This window comes from Carettochelys insculpta, chromosome 10, assembly GCF_033958435.1.
Source record: "Carettochelys insculpta isolate YL-2023 chromosome 10, ASM3395843v1, whole genome shotgun sequence".
Classification (NCBI taxonomy): domain Eukaryota; kingdom Metazoa; phylum Chordata; order Testudines; family Carettochelyidae; genus Carettochelys; species Carettochelys insculpta.
In genome coordinates this window covers 20,460,979-20,480,419 of record NC_134146.1, presented here as the reverse complement: position 1 = coordinate 20,480,419, position 19,441 = coordinate 20,460,979, and the positions used below count along the sequence as shown (strand labels likewise).

Sequence of the window (19,441 nt, the reverse complement as noted above, 5' to 3'; positions counted from 1 at the left end):
GTTTGTCGACAAAACCCTGCACATCCCATGGCAGCATTATACCTCTCCCCGTTCAGGTGTAATGCCTCTCTGAACAGTGTTCTGTGAACAAAACAGCCGTGTAGATACTCCGGGGTCCTTCTGTCAACAGACGGGGCTTCTGATTCACCGGGCAGCCCTATTTGCAGAGCTTCCAGTCAGTCGTTCTCTCTTGAGAGGGCTGAGCAGTCTGGTTGCTTTCTGTTGACAGAGCAGATTGTGCTTTCAATCTGCTTTTCTGTGTCGTTGTGCTCTGTCAAAAGAAGTTTTGCCAGGCAATTCCCTTCTGAGAATAACTTCTGCTGGCAGAGGCTTCTCATGTAGCTGTGGCCACACTCTGCGCTGCTTCCAGTTCAACATTCTGTTGAGAGAGGGGCTGAGCAGTCTGGCTGCTCTCTGTTGACAGAGAGGCTCACTTTTTCAAGCCATTTGGCAGTCTGGCCATGATCTGGTGACAGAAGCTATCTTCTGACACAGCTTTTGTTGACAGATTGCTCTAGTGTAGCCATAGCCTCTGCAGCCACTGGAATAAATGTTCCATTTTAGAGACTGAAGCTTTAAGCCTGTTTAAAATGAAATAATTTTTAATAATATTTTTCAGATTTTTTTTTTTTGTATGGGTTTAAAATTAGGATTTTTTAATCAAAAAGGAGAGGGCAGTTTGGCATTTGCCCACTTTGTTTCTTTTGCTTCTAGATGTATTGCTCAGGTAGCACAATCCTGCATTTTGTTTACAATCGGGTTTCTAATGGCTTTTTATGGAAACCCCCCCCCCAACCCTCAAAAGTTTGAGGTGAGGTTGAGGAGGGGCTGGCTAGTTCAGAGGTTTGCCCATTGAGCTGATAAACCCAGGGTTGTGAGCTCAGTTTGTGAGGAGGCCATTTAGGAGTCTGGAGAAAATAAGTTTAAAAAAAAAACAAACAAAAACTGTTGGTGCTTGGCCCTGCTAAGAGGGTAGGATACTAGACTCAATGACATCCCAAGTCCCTTCCAGCTCCATGAGGTGTGTATCTCCATCTATTATGTTAACTAATTAGGAGATTCTGTCGAAGGACACATTGAAGGCGTGATCGCTCCAATCAGTATAGACTGGAACAATTGCCTCCTCTGTCTTAAATATGACACACCTGTCATACCTCCAGAATGACAATAATCTTTGCTGCAACCAATTTGCATCATTGTCTTATAGTCAGTTGGTGATCTACCATAATCCTCAGATGCTTTTTTGTTTTGAAGTACTGGTGCCTAGATGTTTTTGCCCTTTGTGTATTTGACTTTGTTTCCTTCCTAAGTTAAGTGTAATACATATATGAAGTTCAGGGTCATTTTAGGTCAGTTCTCCAGTTCATCAAGATCATTTTTGAATTCTTATCCTGTCCTCCAAAGTGCTTGTGTAATCCATACACCTATGGGTGGTTAACTGTCCCATGCAGTGGTACCTAGAACACTTCACAGAGAAAGAATGTGTCCTCTACAGCCTAAATCAAGAGGCAGCTGGCCTTTAGCTCAAGCTATAGAGGCACCTGCACTAAGCTTTAGAGATCCCAGGTTTGAGTCTTCTTGTGGGCAATTACACTTACAGCCCTTTCCACCTGCGAATCAACAATAGGTTTTATAGTCAGTCTCTGGTATGTCCTACACTGTGTTTATAAAACAACCATGGCTAGTAGTAAGACAGACCATAGCAGTAGGCCACTTGATACACCTTGCTAGTTTGAAAGTGAACCATGATAATTTTTTTTGTAAATAATCTTTCAAACAAAAGCTTTAGAAGAATCTAGACCATGTTTCCTTAGTTTTCTTCTGAGAATGTCATGTGAGCATATGTAAAAAGCCTCATAAGTGTCCAGATATATCACACCTGTGGCTTCTCCCTGTCTACTAGGCCAGATGTTTTGTAAAGAAAGAAAGAGATTGCGCTGACCTGATTATTTCTTCTTCAGAAATGGCTGTTATTACTTATGGAAGCCTGTCTCTTGAGCTGAGGTTTTAAAAAATCCTGATTAAAAAAGAAATTGGCCAACAATACCCACTAATACTTAAGTTTGAAGGTTAGACAAATGAGGAACACTAAACAAATATATTTAAAGTACAAATAAATCATCTTTCACAGAAGAGAGTTACTCATTTTTACTTACTTTTTGTTGACCTGCAGTGATTGCTAAGATGATCAGAAAAGGGTTTGTTACATTATGAGAAAGGTATAGATGAACACAAGTCAACTGTAATATGAGTCCCACCACAACAGAAGTTACAATACAATTAAAGGTCTGATTTATAATCTAAGGGCCAAGTGCAACGCCCAGTCAAGTTATTAGAAAGAGTCCTGTTGATTTTTGTGAGACCTTGGAGGGCGGGGGGTGTGTGTGTGTCACAAAACAGAGGACTTTTAGCAGAACCCATTTAAGGGAAGTGCTTTATGAATAATATTTCCATCAGTGCCTGGATATTTCTTTCTGATATACTGTAGAAGAGCCTCATACATAACCCATGGACAGAATGCCAGTGTTAAAGGGCTGCATTAATAAAGGAAATAACATTTATTACAAGTGTAAATGCAGGCCTATTAGACACACCCAATAAAAACATGTTTAATTTAAATTCATGTCTGGCTTGATGCTGTCTAATTAAAGTGGCCCACCTTATGTACCACCTAAAAAGTAAATCAGAGTTTTCAGTGCCTTTTTTTCCCCAAAAAGGCTAATATTAGGCAAAGCTGGTTGATTACTAAAATGACTCACTCATGATGAATATGGGCACAGGCTTTTTACATAGGCTCGCATGTTGTTTACAGCTCTCCAGAGGTATTCACACGACTACGCACAAATGCAATGTGTCATAAAATTCTAACATGAATAATATCTGAACACATATAAAGTGCCAGTACTAACCAACATTCATGACAGAACTCCCAAAATTATGAGATTGGATTAAAAATAATGAAGATGAAAATAAATTCTAGACCAGGCTTTTCAGCTGTCTTCTGCTTTCTATGGTGACAATCCTAAATAATCATGTCATTTTCTCCGGTTCAAAATTCAAGATTAAACGCATGCAATGCAGCGCTCCATGGTTGCTGCTTGGCAAAGAATGCCACTTATCTATTTCCATATCCAGAGGGCGACCTTTAGGAACTAGATGACACAGGCAACTGTCCCACTCTCATTCCCCTTTCATAGGTTCCATCTCCCCTCCCATCTGGCTCGTCTTAGCCATCACATTATTCCTTTCTGCCAACGCACATAGTCCTGAGTCTCCTTCTTCTCAGCACCTACTCCACTTGACTCCTGTCCCTTGCCCTCTTCCCCTATATCCCTCAGGTTGCCCCTGCTCCTTGTATTCTTCTGACCCACATAGTTTCCATTCTTATTTCCTAACACACATAGCCTCCTGGTTGTATTACAACTTCATTCCCTGCCTCCTCCTCATGCTCCTGACTGGCCCTCATATGATCACTAAGGGCCTATCACCATCCCTGAGAATAACTTGCCTTCAGCTCCCTTTCGAAACACTGGGAGCAGCCTCACGGTCAGCTGCAAGGTTTAAAAAGGCTATGTCAGCTCCCTGCATATGCACAGCCTGTAACTCCAGTCTTGTTGATAGCAATAAAGCATGGCTGTAATTTTGGGTAAAACAGCCCCACATAAACTGCCAAACTTTATAACTTGTTCACCGTTCATTATATCCCTCTTTATTGATACGAATTAGTATTATCTTCTTTAGCATACAGGACAAACAAACCAGAGAAAGTTAAGTTTTCATTGTACTATGTGTCCAGCATTCATTAATATGTAAAACCAGTATGGAAAAACTCATCAGGGCAAACCTTCTTGTGACATTCCCATTTGGTTTCTGACCACGGTGGGAAATTCATATCACTTCCTGGCATGTGAGCACATCATTGTCTAAGTCCACTGTGTGACAGAAACTGCCATGACTGACAGGGTCAGTTTGAGGTGGCTTTTAAAAATGAAGCACGAGTGAGCAGAAAAGTGCTTTTGTTATCCGCCAACTTAGTTCCTCGAGTTTTGGGACGCTTTTTTAGGAACCACAGCAACCATCTATTCTGGGCCTGCATGAGTTCCAGGCTAAATTTTATGGGTTTCAGGCAACTTTTTCTTATCAAAACACTACCAGTTCCACAGGGAAAAGAATGACTGTCTTGGTTCATATTTCAAGCTTCGTTGTCAAAGTGCCTTTGTAGCCAAGCAAAGGCCTCAAATGCCATGGCCTAAATAAAAATAAAATTCCCTGCTGGGACACTGGTGAGAATGACCCACTCATGAAGCTAAGCTGTAACTTGCCATTTGATTTTTATGGCGTTTTTTGTTGTTTTTTTTTTTAATTTTTTTGTGGGGACGGGGAGGTATAATCCCTGCCAGTGGAACAAGAGAGGCCTTTAGCTTCTGATATCCATGTGAATCCTTCTTGTCTCCATGTTGCTTGGAGCCATGTAGGGCTAACAGTGTAGTGAGGCTAGAGTTGGCATGACTACCAGCAGAAGTTGTGCTTCCCCAGTATTCCTTGCATCTGTCTGCCCACAAATGTGCCCCCAAATATCAGTTCTGCAGCAGAGGGTAGCAGCACAAATGAAAAATTTCTACTGCATTCTCTTTCAGTCTTGTTATATGACAGACCGGGAGATCAGCCTGTCTGCACTCTCCCGCCCCCACCTGGTCAGAGGAATGCAAAAGAAAGAGAGGAGGGAAATGATTAGCGAGTCCTTCATATAGATTCAAACTGAGAAACTTTGAATTGGAAATCAGTGAAGCACAACCCACGTGGGATTCCCCCAGTGCTGACTCCGTAAAATTGTTTCTCAGCAGCAGTTAATTTGAATGCAACGACATCACTGAAAGTACCCCATTACACTTACTTATATGATGCCCATGAATAATTTACACGACATTAACTTGTGAATGTGATGGGATTGGGTTCATTAAGTGCCAGTAGCTTGCATTTTAATCCATTGGTGAGGTCTCATTTTTAAAAGTTAATTAGCTCATTGAACTAGAACGTATTTTGCAAAATAGTGGTGCTGGTATTCGGCTTTATATTGCCTAAAGATAGTATTAATCTTTAAAATGCAACACAGAAGGCGTACTGGAGATACTTAATCATACAGCTGACAAAATGCTATCTTAAAAATAATTTGAAGCTTTTAACAGGGTTGTTAAAAACTGTTCATGAATAATATTCATATTATAGTTGTGATGACTTTGTGTCAGATAATATATGTATGTGATGTGCATCTTATTTGTTTTTGCAAATATTACAAGTTAGTTGGTTCATGAGTAGGTTATTTTCAAAGGGCATAAGATGCTTGGACATTCTGGCCAAAAGATTCTAACATGGGAGCGGGAATAAAGGCAGGGAGCAGTCTAAATATGACAGCAATGGGTGAGGAACAGAGTGTTGATTTTAGATTCTGCTACTGGCTACATCTCAAGCTGGGTTTAAGTGAATTGCCTCTAAAGGCAAATAAATGAATAGCTGTGGGACATAAAACCTACAGCTAGCTGAAAGTAATCAGCACCCACATGTTGAATTTTTAAAAATGAACACTGCTCCGCATGATAATACTTTGTTTAAATGTATCTGAGCCTTACTTATTCAAATATATTTTGTCAATGTTTTCCCCTTTCCACATTAAAACGTTGTAAATGTCAGGGCATAAACTCTAAATCCCAGTTACCAGCTTTTGAAGAGATCAGGATAAATAGGTTTTAGTCTCCAGTCACAATACTATTACTTTCAAGTACATCATCTTGGATTTCCGGCTCAGAAGCATAAAGGAGGAATTTAAGTAATTCACAGCAAAAGTACATCTGCTTCCTTGCTCATGAATGGTTCCCTTTAGGAAAGGCACTTCTGTTATTACTATAACATCTGGCTTTCATCTTGAATAAATGTAACAACTGAAAAGGATCAAAAATAGAAAAAAGTGCATTTTTCCAGTATAACCAAAAGCCAAATGACCTAATTAAAGAAATAGGCGTTCTGATCAAGATTCACAGACAGAGAGTTCGGGGGTTAGATGTCTTCAGCTGGTCATACAAAGATGGGGCATGAACTGGATAATAAGCAAATGAAAACGGTATGGATTTATGACTAGTCATGGTCAAAACCGTCATTATCAATTTATCCTTCAGAGATTTTTTTACGGTATTAACTGCACAATAAAAAGTGCCTTAAAGACTAAGAAATTTATTAGGTCATGAGCTTTCATGGGTAAGACCCACCTCTTCAGATTATTGAAGCAGACAAGAAGTGGGTCTTACCCATGTAATGTCATGACCTAATAAATGTCTCAGACTTTAAGGTGCTACAGGACTGCTTGTTATTTGTAAAGCTACATACTACTACTACCCCTCTAAGACTGTGTATGCTTTTGTGGGGGGGAAGAAAGAGAATGTCTTTTTTCAGGGCATGTCTACTTCATGTTTTGTGTTAATTAACTACTTACTCAGTGTACAAGAAAACAGCCTTTACAGTCAATTACATCCCACAAATGCACAAGTATTACTTTTGTCCAACATGTGGAATGAAAAAGTACCATTTTGGAAAACTAATAAAGGATGGAAATTAAAATAAAATGGTCTCTCTACCACATCCACTTCTTTCTTTCTAGACAGTGTCTGTCTGAACAAGAGTCATTATCTGGGCTATATTAAAGAAAGCAAGCCCTTTGCCTGCAATTCAGAAAGGAGAGGAATGCAGAGCATTTAGACGAGAAGAAAAGGCATCTGGAGATAGTTTAGTGATTGTATTCAGGATGGTATGAATGATGTACTATATATCTATATCTATATCTATATATCTATATATGTTTGAACACTGCCATCTGTTCCATCTGGTTAAAACTTCCCTTTTTACTTTGTGGAGACATGGCATTATAAATACTGATCCTTCCCCTCTTTCAATTCCTTTTTTTTGTCTCCTTTTTGCCATACTTTTATATTGGGTAATTTTCGAGGTGGATTGGGCCACAATGTGGGGGAGTCGGAAAGTTTAGGCAGGAATTTGTACTAAAATAATCTACAATGTGCTCAGCTTTGGTTTTAAAAAATGTAGGAGCCAGTTCTGCCAACAACTGAACACGCGGAACCGACAATGACTGGAATAGGAGTCAGACAGGTATTGCCGAGGTTACAGTTGGTCCCTGGGGTGGCAGAGTGCCCTTCCATCAAGGTTTTCTGCGGCATCATGACTCTTGTTTTAATCAAAGCCCAAAACTACAAGGTCCGTGACTTAAAGGGCATTCGCTTAAGCAAGGTTTTAGAAAACAACAATTGAAAGCATTAAAGCTGGTCCAGAGTGACTTAAGGAAAATGCTTATCATGTTCCTAAGGCACATATACAAGTTGGCAAAGGGCTTATGTACAAGGGCAACAAGTGAGCTTGGGTGTCTGGTCTTAAATGGTGCTACCGATATAATGATCATCATGGAAACTTGGAGGAAAGAAGCTCGGGGGCAGCCATGTTAGTCTGTATCTTCACAAATAACAGGCAAGTCTGTAGCACCTATGTTGAGAGTACAGCGACTTATCATCAGAAGTTTTTGTTGGAAAATATCTTCTGACAAAACTGCTGTCAACAGCTCTCAGTCAAATTACCAAGCAGACCGCAAGAGTGAGCCGCTTTGTCGCCAGAGTGACTGCTCCGTCCAGCTCTCTCCTGACAGAACGGCTGAGTGGAAGCTCTGCAAACAGGGCTGCCCAGTGAACCAGTAGCCTTGTCTGTTGACAAACGCCCCCGTGGCGCCCCTCCCCCCCCCGCCCCAGAGCCTGTACACAGAGTTTTGTCAATAGAACATTGTCACGCGAGGCGTCATACCTGAATGGGGAGCGGTATAATGCTGCCAGCGGATGGGCTGGCTTTTGGAGACAAACTGTTGACAAAACACATTTGTTGTGTTGACACTCCGTGTTTTTTTTCTGGCAAAAGCCTGGTTTTGCCGGGAAAAGTCACTCATGCAGATGTAGCCCCCCCCACCAACAGAGGGCCCCTTGGAACATCCAGACTGGCTTTCTGTCACCAGAGCTCCATCAGCAGCAGTGCTATGCTTTGTGGGGTGTGGGATAAGACTGTTCACAAAAGTGCTGTTGATTTACTGTTGCCAGAATGCCTTGGGAACCTGGATGTTTCACTAGAAGAGATTTTCTGGAATAGCATCTTTCTAAATAATGCTACTACACACAAAATACATTTTGGAATAGCTGACTGCTGTTTTGAAATAGAGCATCTGGACACACTAGATCCTATTTCAAAATAGAGCCATTGGACACACTATGGCCATGTCTACACTTGGCAAAATTTCGAAAGGGCCATGTTAATGGCCAAATCGGAGAATACTAATGAGGTGCTGAAATGAATATTCAGGAACTCATTAGAATGCCACCAGCCACGGCACTTCAAAAGTGCCATGTTTTGCATGCACATAGCTCAGCTACATGAGGCCTTTTTCAAAAAGGAATAAGGGGATTTTGCCATTTGCAGGGTCTTTCAAAAAAAGCTGCATGCGATCGAAATGTGGCACTTTTGAAGTGCCATGGGTGGCAGCATGCTAATGAGGCACTGAATATTAATTACAGCACTGAATATTTCTTTCAGTGCCTCATTAGTATTCTCCGATTTGGCCAGTAGCATGTCCCTTTCGAAATGTTGGCCAAGTGTAGAAACAGCCTATGGCTTATTTCAGAATAGCCGCTCTCCCCCTGTCTACACAGCCCCTATTTCAAAATACTTATTTTGAAATAGGTGCTAGTCTTCACATAGTGAGTTTTACCAATTTTGAAATAAACTGACGGCCATTTCAAAATTATTTCAAAAATAACAGTTGCATTGTGTAGGCACTTGCGAAGTTATTTAAGAATACCAGGTGTTAGGTCCCATAGTGCCCAATGCAAGCTGCTTCATTGGTATAGACCAAAATAGGGCACTTTAGTGTGTCCTCTGTTCCTAGCTTCAGGGAAACACCAGAGTACAGGATTGCATCCCTGACTAGCTTGGCTAATTCCCCTTGATGGGCCTGTCATCTCTGAAGTCATCTGCTTATTAGGCCACTGAGCCTTTAAGCCTTCACACCACCTCCTGAGAGTGAGTTCTGCAGACACCTATGTGTGGTGTGACTTACCTCCCTGCTTGTGTTAAATCTGCTGCCCCTTAATTGCATGGGGGTGACCCCTCATTCGTGCAACACACAAGAGAGTAAATAGTATTTTTCTGATTCACGGTCCTTAGCCCATTCATGATTTTACAGCCCTCTTTCATCTCACCCCCTCCGATACACCAATCCTTTGATTTTCTGGACTAAGCGAGGGGGAAGGATGTCCATTAGTGCCAAAAGGCTGTTAAATGTGAGGGTTTACTGTATTCACCCTCGTGCCCCCACCCCGACTCAGCTGGGCTTCCTCAGGCCCCCGTCCCCAGATAAATTGGTGAATCACTACAACCTCTACAGCCACAGGAGCTGCTGCAACTGGAAGCTCAGCTCTGGCTCGCGCCTCTGTGGTGGCAGGAGAGGGCTGCTGTTGCAGAAGCCACAGCTGCAGGCACCTCACTGCAGCTTGGCCTGTTGCCACAGCCGCAGGAGTCACGTCCAGGGCCAGAGGAGCTGCCACGTGCTCTTCCCACTCGGGCAGCTGGCAGTGGCACGTGTGCCGCCACCGCCCCCCCCACACACACCTTGGCAGCCCCTCCAGCCCAGTGGCTCTTGCTGGAGGGAGGCTCCTGCTGCCATGCAGGTGACTCAAGCTGCAGTGGAGGCCCCAGCTGCAACAGCAGCTGCTCCAGCGATGGCAGCTCCAGTGAATATGGTCTTTGCTGGAGGAGGGGATTCAGTGGACTTTGGGAAAAGTGGGCTGGGAAGTGTGTGTGGGGGGGGGTGGGGTGGGCGGGGTAGCTGACATCTGTTGTTTCCAAAGGCTGCTGAATTGAGGCCTGCTAAATCAGGGGTTTACTGTTGCTCCTTTTTTTTGACCAGATCACTCCCAGTCTTTTTTCCAATCACTGTGCTCGTCACAGCTGTTCCATACCACTATGCAGTTTTCTTGGCCTGCGCCGTACTTTTCCCAGTTCTAATAGATCTTTTTGGAGATGGGGCACTGCACTTGCCACTGTGTGCACTGTTGAAGGTGTGGGTGTACAATGGATTTATATAGAGGCATTGTGTGATACTCTGTTTTATTACCTCTGTTTGCTTCAATTCCGTTAGCTTTTCGGACTGCTTCTGCACATTGTGCAGATGTTTTGCGAGCTCTACCCACCATGATTCCGAAAGCTCATTCTTGAGAGCTAACAGCTACTTTGGACCCCATTATTTTGTACACACAGTTGGGATTATGTTTTCCAATGTGAATCACCTTTTAATTTATCAACAGTGAATTTCATCTTGCTACTCAGTCGCCCAATTTCATGAGGCTCCTTTGTAGGGCTTCACGGGTTGCTTTGGAACTAATTGGCATGAGTAATTTAGTGTCATTTGCAACCTTTGCCCTACACTGTTTACCCCTTTTCCCACCTCATTAATGGTTGTGGTGAAAAGCAGTGATCCCATTACAGATCCCAGTATTAGACCCGCTCCACTGTGAAAAATGACTAGTAACCACCTGCCATTTGTTTCTTATCTTTTGCCAAGTTACGTGTTCATGAAAAGGCCTTGCCTCTTATCTTATGACAGGTTATTTTGCCTAAGAGCCTTTGGTGAGATATGTTTTCAACAAGCTTTTTGAACTTCCAAGTATACTATGTCCACTGGATCACACTTGTCCACGTGTTTATTGACACCCTCAAAGAATTCTGATTGATTTCCTTTGACAAAAGCCATGTTTGCTATTTCTCAGCCTAGCATGTTCATCTATGTGGCTGATAATGCTGTTCTTGTCTGTAGTTTACCTGGTAGTAAAGTTAGCCTTACCGACCTACACTTGCCAGATTGCTTTTGGCATCACACTAGCTATGTGGCTCGGAAGCTGATTTAAGCAATAGATGACGTCACAATGAGTAGTCCTGCGATTTCATACCTTCCAGACCTCAGAAGAATGTCATCTCCTGGTGACATTGGCTACGTCTACACGTGAAGCCTACATCAAAGTAGCCTATTTCGATGTGGTGACATCGATGAATAACGTCTACACGTCCTCCAGGGCTGGCAACGTCGATGTTCAACATCGACGTTGCGCAGCACCACATCAAAATAGGCGCAGCGAGGGAACGTCTACACGCCACAGTAGCACACATCGAAATAAGGGTGCCAGGCACAGCTGCAGACAGGGTCACAGGGCAGACTCAACAGCCAGCCGCTCCCTTAAAGGGCCCCTCCCAGACACACTTGCACTAAACAGCACAAGATACACAGAGCCGACAACGAGTTGCAGACCCTGTGCATGCAGCATGGATCCCCAGCTGCAGCAGCAGCAGCCAGAAGCCCTGGGCTAAGGGCTGCTGCACACAGTGACCATAGAGCCCCGCACAGGCTGGAGAGGCAGCGTCTCTCAACCCCCCAGCTGATGGCTGCCATGGAGGACCCCACAATTTCGACGTTGCAGGACGCGGATCGTCTACACGGTCCCTACTTCGACGTTGAACGTCGAAGTAGGGCGCTATTCCGATCCCCTCATGAGGTTAGCGACTTCGACGTCTCGCTGCCTAACGTCGAAGTTAACTTCAAAATAGCGCCCGACACGTGTAGCCGCGACGGGCGCTATTTCGAAGTTAGTGCCGCTACTTCGAAGTAGCGTGCATGTGTAGACACAGCTATTATGTTTTAATTTACTGATTTTTTTTCCAAAAACCTGCTCTACTGACATGTGAGTTCTTCAGAGTTTTCACTTAAAATATTGGCCAAGGTATGAGAAATCACCCTTACAATCTTTGCAGTGAAGACTGAACTTCTGTACAACACCCTTATCTTCCTTGACTGATTCTTTATTACAGCTATGTTTGAGAGGCCTCACAGATCGGGTGCTTATGTTCATGAAAATGTTTGCTGTTATTTTTGGCAGTGGCCCTTCCGATTCTTTTTTTTCACCTGCCCATTTCTAACTTTACACTTGGCTTGCTGAAATTTATTCATCTAGTTCTCTTAGTCGGACTTGATCTCCAGTTTTTAAAATATGTCTTTTAATATCTGTTTGTCTGTCAGTCAATTGGTTAGTTATGGAACCGTTTTCTTTTCAGCCCATTTAAAGTTGTTTTTTTTTAATTTGGGGTTAATATTTATTTTGAGCCTCTATTATGGTGGTTTTTTGAAGTTTCCATAAGCATTCAAGTATTTCAATCTTGTACCTGTTCAGTTTAATTTCCAATTAACTAGCCTTCTTATTTTTGAGTAGGTCTTCCTTTTGGGACTAAAATGCCATTATTGTGGATTTCTTTGGTATGGCCTCCCCCCCTTCAAGGATGTTCAGTTTAATTACATTATGATTGCTATTACCATACTCTCATCTCTTTGTGAAGATCCTTTGCTCCAAGGAATTAAATCAAGAAATGGCTCAGCCTTTGCGGGTCCCAGAAGTAGCTGCTCTAAGAAGCAGTCATTCCTGGTACTCTATCTAAAAATTTTCTATGTCCCATATTGACTGATTGGTTCAATCAACGTGGGGATACCTGAAATCCCCCTTATGATGAGGTTTTGTATTTTTGTTTCGTCTCTAATTTGCTTGAGCATTTTACCATTATTGTCTCCCTGTTGGTCAGCAGTATACTCCTCTAGTAGGAACTTATTAATGAAGCATGGAATGTCCATCCATGGAGCGTCTAGGGTACTGTTTCAGTCATTTAAGATTTTTACCATAGTTGGCCCTATGCTTGCTTTCACATATAATGGCACTCCCCCAACAACACAACCTACTCTGTCAGTCTGATATATTTTGTATCCTGATACTGTCAAGTCCCCTTGAATGTCGTCTTCCCTTTCACAAAACGCAGTGCTGTAGCAGCTTAGAAATTATTAGGTCATGAGCTTTCGCTTCAGATGATCAGCTGAAGAAGTGGGTCTCACCCACAAAAGCTCATGACCTAATACATTTGTTAGTCTTTAGAGCCATGTTTACACTAGAGGGTTTTGTGGCCAAAACTAGCATGCATGAACCTGAGATGGAGGCCCAACAGGAGCTATTCCATTTTTGCCCTAAGGCCCAGGTGGATTTTGCACCTGTAGCATGCATGAATGTTGGCGTGGCTTTATAATGATGTACAGTACCTGCTCATTCCTGTTCAAAGCATTGCCTGACTTCTAAATAAATAAAATGGTGTCAGTGCTTTTAGTGGCTGTGAAAAGCTCTTCATTCTTATAGAAGTGAACACCAGCAGAAGAAGTATGTGTTAGGGTCCCAGTCTAAAGACAGAAGCATTGTGAGTCTCAGTTTCATTTCCTTTAGAAACATAAATATATATTGCTACAAAAGATGTCAACAGATAAAGCAAAGCAGATTGTGTGTACTGTTTGACCACCAATAGGGGGGTGTCTGAACTTGTACCTCAGTATTATATTTCCTCAGTACATGATTTGAGACTGGGTTTCTTGTAGCAGTGAAAATCCCACTCTCAAAAGTTTGGCTACCATTTCATTCTTCTATTGCAGAAAATCATTGTTACACGTTGTCATGGCTCCTTCTAGCAAGATAAATGCAGAAGTGGGGGCCAGCAAAACTACCTCCAAAACCTTATCTACCAGCTTTTGATATAAACTTCCCCCCCAAAATCCCTTAGATTTTTGGGGATAAAATTCGCTGCTACCACCCAAGTAATAATGAGGAAACCAGGGAGAGACTACTTGGGAAATCTCAGCCTCAAAAGTAAAAACCAGGACACAAACATTAACCAATACCAGGTTAATAAAAAGAAGAAGAAAGAACTTTTATTATTACAACAACATTCGTGTTGCAAGCCTCATGACTAGATGGAAGAATCACAAAGTAAAACACATGGGGCATCTCCACCATGGGCCTAGACCTTAGTTACAAGGAGAGTAAAAGAACATTTCTAAAAAGTGCACAGATATCAGACCCCACTTCCCAAACCATAAAATAATAAAGCCCAACGGAGCTATCTAAACTTTACCGTACTTACAGAAGATTGGCGGGCCTGTTCTTGGAGGGAGATATTCTGTCTCTCTCTCCGTCATGGCTGGAAAGAAAAAGAAGGAACAGAAAACAGAAGAGGGAGGAGCCAAAATTCAATTCTTACCTACATTCCTATAGGCCAAGCCCACCTGGCTAAGGAGGTTCACCCTTTTACTCCCAGGCTGCTGGCTAACCCTCATGATCATGACACGTGTTTAAAAGTCTCTTTACATTTTTCCAATCACTTCCTTATCCTTTGAGCTCTAAAAGAAAAATAATGGCATGGCTCCGCAAGCTCCTGTGAATGGTTCTAGTAACAGCTGATATATGGTAATATATCGGACTGGCTACACCTGCTGGTCAATCTGATGATTAAACGTGTCACTATTTGCCAACCTTATATAAGATCAAATCATCTTGCTACAGCTGCATGAAATGGCAAACATATTCTTCCTACCACCTAGTCCTCTTCCAAGTGATGTCAATAGGAATGGGACTATTCAAGTAATAGGGAACAGGCCTGGGGGCTAAATATGCACTGGAAATTAATACCATTCAATTTTTGAGGGGTCAACAAGACAGCAGTGACTACCAGAGAATGAAATACACGTTTTTTGAAGATGTGATGTTGGAAAGAAAATTCGCGTTTGGCTTTTAGAGTTTTGAACCTCTCTCATCTGTCAAACACCGTAATCTGGCCAAGGGTGTAGCCAAGTTTCCTGTGGTCCAATAAAGTTTGTTTACAGCTACTAGTCTTGGCTTTCAGGGTTCTGTGCTGTTATTCAGCTCTAATTTACCCCTAAATGTCTTCTAAGAGCCCAGTAATCAGTGGATGTGTTGGTAATGTCCTAGAAAATATTGACCTCCCGTCATCCAGCAAATGCTCTCATCGGGCACAAATCAGGTCCTGAGGGCACTGAATGAGAGAGGTACAACCTGTAACTATTGTGACATTGTTTTGTCTCACTCCTTCCCAAACGGATACAGGAAACTCTAACTTGAGAACAACCAGGCAGGCGGTGAGGAATAGTAAGAATCTTGCTAGGTTAAGAATTCTGCATGTCCTGGTATTGTGTCATGCCACCTTCTCCACTGTGACCCTGCTTCTTTGGCTCATCCAGCTGCTAGGTCTTCTCTTTTAGACTGGAAGCTCCTTGGGAAAGGTGCTGTCCTTTCCTATATGTTTGTATAGCGCCTGGCACAGTTGAATCCCAACTCAACTGGCCTTTAGGTGCTACCCCACTGTAACTGTTATTAAATAATGACAAAGTTATGCTTCAAGATGGCAGTAGGAGACATAAGAAGCAATTCCTCAGTCATTTAAATCAGGCAGGGTCATTTATTATTCTGTACTTTTCATTTGTGCACAGTAACTCTATCTGCCTAGAGGGCATGATCTCACTCTCACTGAAATCGGTGTCAAAACTCCTGTGGACTTCACAGGGAGCTGGTGGTCTCTGCCTCCTTTCGAGTCAAGCCCCATAATCATACAATTGTCTCCCTTCATCTGACTTCTTCAAAAGGCTAAAACAATTCTTTGCTGCTGCCCTGTTGTGAGACAATGACTCACATTTTGGAAAAGAGCTGTCTTGTAATAGTTCTTTAGAAAAATAAAAGGTCATGGACACATGGAAGGAGCTCAGTCCTGGAGGATGATGAGCAACTCCTAGATGGGCTGAATGACCTTGGGTCCAACTGAAATGTTCAGCACCTCATAGACCAGAAGGATTATAGGCTGTGGTTTCAAAGCCACTTGTGGGAGTTGGGCCCTCAATTCTTATGCAAATAGGTGCTTTCCTCCGTACGTCTCAGCCCCACTATGTATATCTTGCTACTATTTAACGTGTAGCAATCTGATTCCAGATCAGAACAGGGTGTCCCCTGAGCTAGGCACTGGACAAAGAGGTGGACAAAGTCCATGTACCAAGCAGCTTACACCTGAACTTTGTATTATGAGATAGGGCATGAATTAGGCCTAGATTTGAAAACGATCAGTGATCTTTGATTGCGAAGTATCTTAGTGACACAGGCAGTGTTTCTTCTAATTTCTTCTGTTCAGCAGCAGAACACATTTTGTTATGGGCGGCCCCTCAGGTGTGGATGTGCACCACCAATGGAAACATAACCTGCCCATGGTGAGCGGCTGTGGGCATTCTGCTCATCAGCTGGTGGCACCTGAATCTCTCCTGGGCAGCTGCCCAAGTGCTCAGCTTACAGGGAACTCTGCACACAAAACAGTCTTTAGGCTTTCAGCATGAATGATTCGGAATATTCCTTTGGCTCCACTGCTAACAGTTTGAAGGTCTGTGCTCATGGACTAAATGTGCCCTAAATATGAGCCCTAGGTTGACTGGCCCATGCATAGCATGTGATGGTTAGGAAAAAAACATCACCATATCAGACCTGCATTTCTAGCCGTTGAATTGTGCTTTGAAGCATTCTTTGCGCTGAAACTCTCTAGAAACTTTAGGACCTCTGCTACAGCCCACAGAGCCCCTGTAAGGGAAAATATGATATTAGCACTGACAGCTGAGAAGAAATCTCAATGCAACCCAATCAGGACAGCCTGTGGCTCTTGCTAGCCGTCTGAAAGCTGCTTCCTTTTCTGTCCATTCTCTTCTACCTCCTCTGGCAATGGGAGGCCAACAACAACTGTGGCCACACTGAGGGAATTCTAGTCTGTTGCAAGGCTGCCAGGCTCTGAAGTATTTTTCCAGTAATGGCATCTGTGTCTGCGGCTGCCACTTTGGCTGGTTTCCGAGAGTTTTTGATTTAAACTACTGAGGAATCACTGTGGAAACAAATGTCTTTACTGGGAGAGAGGCACACACAGGCAGCGGGGACCTGATGAAAGGGAGAGTGTTTTAGCTGGACTGACTGAGGCAAAGAGTACTGAATTCAAGGGCAATTTTACTTACAGTGATCCAGCTGGATGTGGGTGGAGTTTTGTTGTGAGTCTAAAGGGATGGAATGGCTGTAACATCCTGAGGGTACCAGCCAGAAACTGAGTAGCCGTTTCACCAATGGCCTTTACCTGGGGTGCCGTTTACATTGTTCTGCTCTTGTGGCCTATACTCCTGGACTGCTCATGTAACCCACACACGTACTGGGTGTGGTTCACTGTCCCACATAGGGGCACTTAGGCCACTTACACAGAGAAAGGAGGAGTCTCCTCCACAGCCTTAGCTGAGCACCAGTGGGCTTGAGGCTCATGTATTAAGCGCCAGTGGTCTCAGGTTCTGTTCTGCCTTGTTGGTATTACGCTCACAACCAGCTTCCAGAATGTAAAACACTTCCAGCTATGTCTGTGTGTCACTGAAATCCACCAGCCTGAACTGCACTGCAGGGTAACGCCAATATGCTCCTGGCCCCAGAAATGTACATCCTGTACTACCCAGTCCGCTCCTGGACAATACAAGTCAGTCCAGCATCTTCTTCATAGAAATGATCCGCACCAATCTTGCAACCCCAAATGGAGTTTCCCAAACACTTGTGTAACCCCTTCCTCTTTCCTCCCTGAGTTATTTGGGAGTTGGTAACTCTCAGCTGTGTTCCAGGGCTCCTGATGTTGATGACATTAAAGGATATTGTACGTGTCCAGTGGTGATGTTGGATAGGTGGGGAGCCCCTATCCCTGCCTCTGCTGCAATCCCTTGACTCTACAGGAGCCAGCATTTGCCAGTGCCTTCACATAGGTTGGTTCCTGTACACACATAATAATCAGTGGCATGGGAGTAAATCAAAAATATCAGTTATAAATTATAAATTTCCCATATACTTAACTTATTGTTAATATACCTTTTCTTAACAACATAAAACCCCTGTATGTAGCAAATTAAAATTAAAGGGTACTACTACTACTACAGGTTGAAGCTCTATTGCCCGGCGCGCTCTCGTTTGGCAAAATCCATAATCCAGCATGATTTTAGTGAGCCAGATGAACACTTATCATGGTGTGGCCAAGATCCCTGTGGTCCCATAAAGTTTGTTTACAGACACCAATCTCAGTGGCTCTCCGTGTTCTGTGCTGTTATTTAGTTGTAATTTACCCCAAATGTCTTCTGAGAGCCCAGTGAGCAGTGAGTGTCTTGGCAATGTGCTAGACAATATTGACCTCCTGGGGTCTGGCAAATTTGCTCATTCAGCTCTGATCACATCCTGAGGGTGCTGGATTAGAGAGGTTCAATTTGTAGCTGAAATCCACAGGGGGCAGATGAACAAAATCAATTAGCAAATAGAAGATGCAGTAATAAATGAAATTTAAGTAACTGGCATTTACACTCTGCTCCATTTAACCCATCCCTGCATGTACACTCCTCCGCATTTCAGAGTCCTGGACATTCGCATGGCTGCGCTTGAAGCTCTGCAGCTGGAGACAGCCCTCTTCAGGTTTTATATATCAGTCCAGCCAACTCCACAAGCTGCACAGCCCTTCGGAAGCTTGGACCTGGCCCCATCAAATGTCAGCAGCTCTGGATCATGATTCAATGGGAAGATCACTCTGCTGCTTTGCGGACGCTCTGCTGGGCCCATTCCCTTCCTCGTACTTTCCCTAAGACGGCTGAGGCTCACTCACAGTTCCTTCACTGCTGGTCTGCCTGAATCAACTGTAGGTGCAGCAACAGTTTCTTCTATGTCTCCAGGGAAGGCAAAAAACTCTCTTTGAAGCACCCTGCTTGATCAAAGCTCCAGTGGGCTCTCAGCAGCAGCTTCTGGCTTCCTAGCTGCAGCTCCTGGCATGGACAGAGCTGCACATCAGCTATCCGGCCCCTCTGCCCAAAACAGAGAACACTGCCTACAAGCTGCAGTGCACATTGGAGCAGAGGAAGGGTCTCACTCCTACCCTAAGGCACCAAGAGCATTGTCGTTGTTAACGGTAGCTTGCAGAACACAGAATCTTCCCCAAAAAAGTTCAGACACCCTTCTAGGAAGGAGAATCGACACAGCAATTTAAACACACCGGATTCAGTGAAGCAATAACACAAATTGATTAACTACATATCGTTAGATTTTAAGTGACCACAAGTAATGAGGCAAAATGATTAGAAGTAAAACACAACTAATGCCTGACTTAACAAACTGTGTTAAATTCAAAGGATTTTTTTTCTCACCTCATGTTCTCAACAACTTGCCTAGTCAGACTTCTTAAGACAAGCCCCCTTTTTCTGTTCAATGGATACTTCCTTTGTTCTTTCTTGTGCTTTGTGTCAATGGACAGTGGTGCGGTGCAGGGAAGCCTCGGATATTATGAGAAAATTGGATTCGATATAATTCGCAGCCATCTTGTGCACTTAACTTCCATAACTGGAAGTGAGGACAGCACAGACTCAGAAAATCTGGCCTTGGTTTAGGCAGAC

The 19,441-nt window shown here is 43.2% G+C and overlaps 1 long non-coding RNA gene across 1 annotated transcript in view; it reads right to left on the bottom strand.

Annotated features, from left to right (window-relative positions):
* LOC142018264 (uncharacterized) overlaps positions 1–19,239 on the bottom strand; it is an 84,763-nt gene extending 65,524 nt beyond the window's left edge. The window contains exons 1-2 of the long non-coding RNA XR_012646774.1: positions 19,196–19,239; positions 14,092–14,148 (exon numbers count right to left, since the gene is read on the bottom strand). This is a non-coding gene — a long non-coding RNA (uncharacterized LOC142018264). The remainder of the gene's footprint in view (positions 1–14,091; positions 14,149–19,195) is intronic.
* Positions 19,240–19,441: the final 202 nt, after the last annotated feature.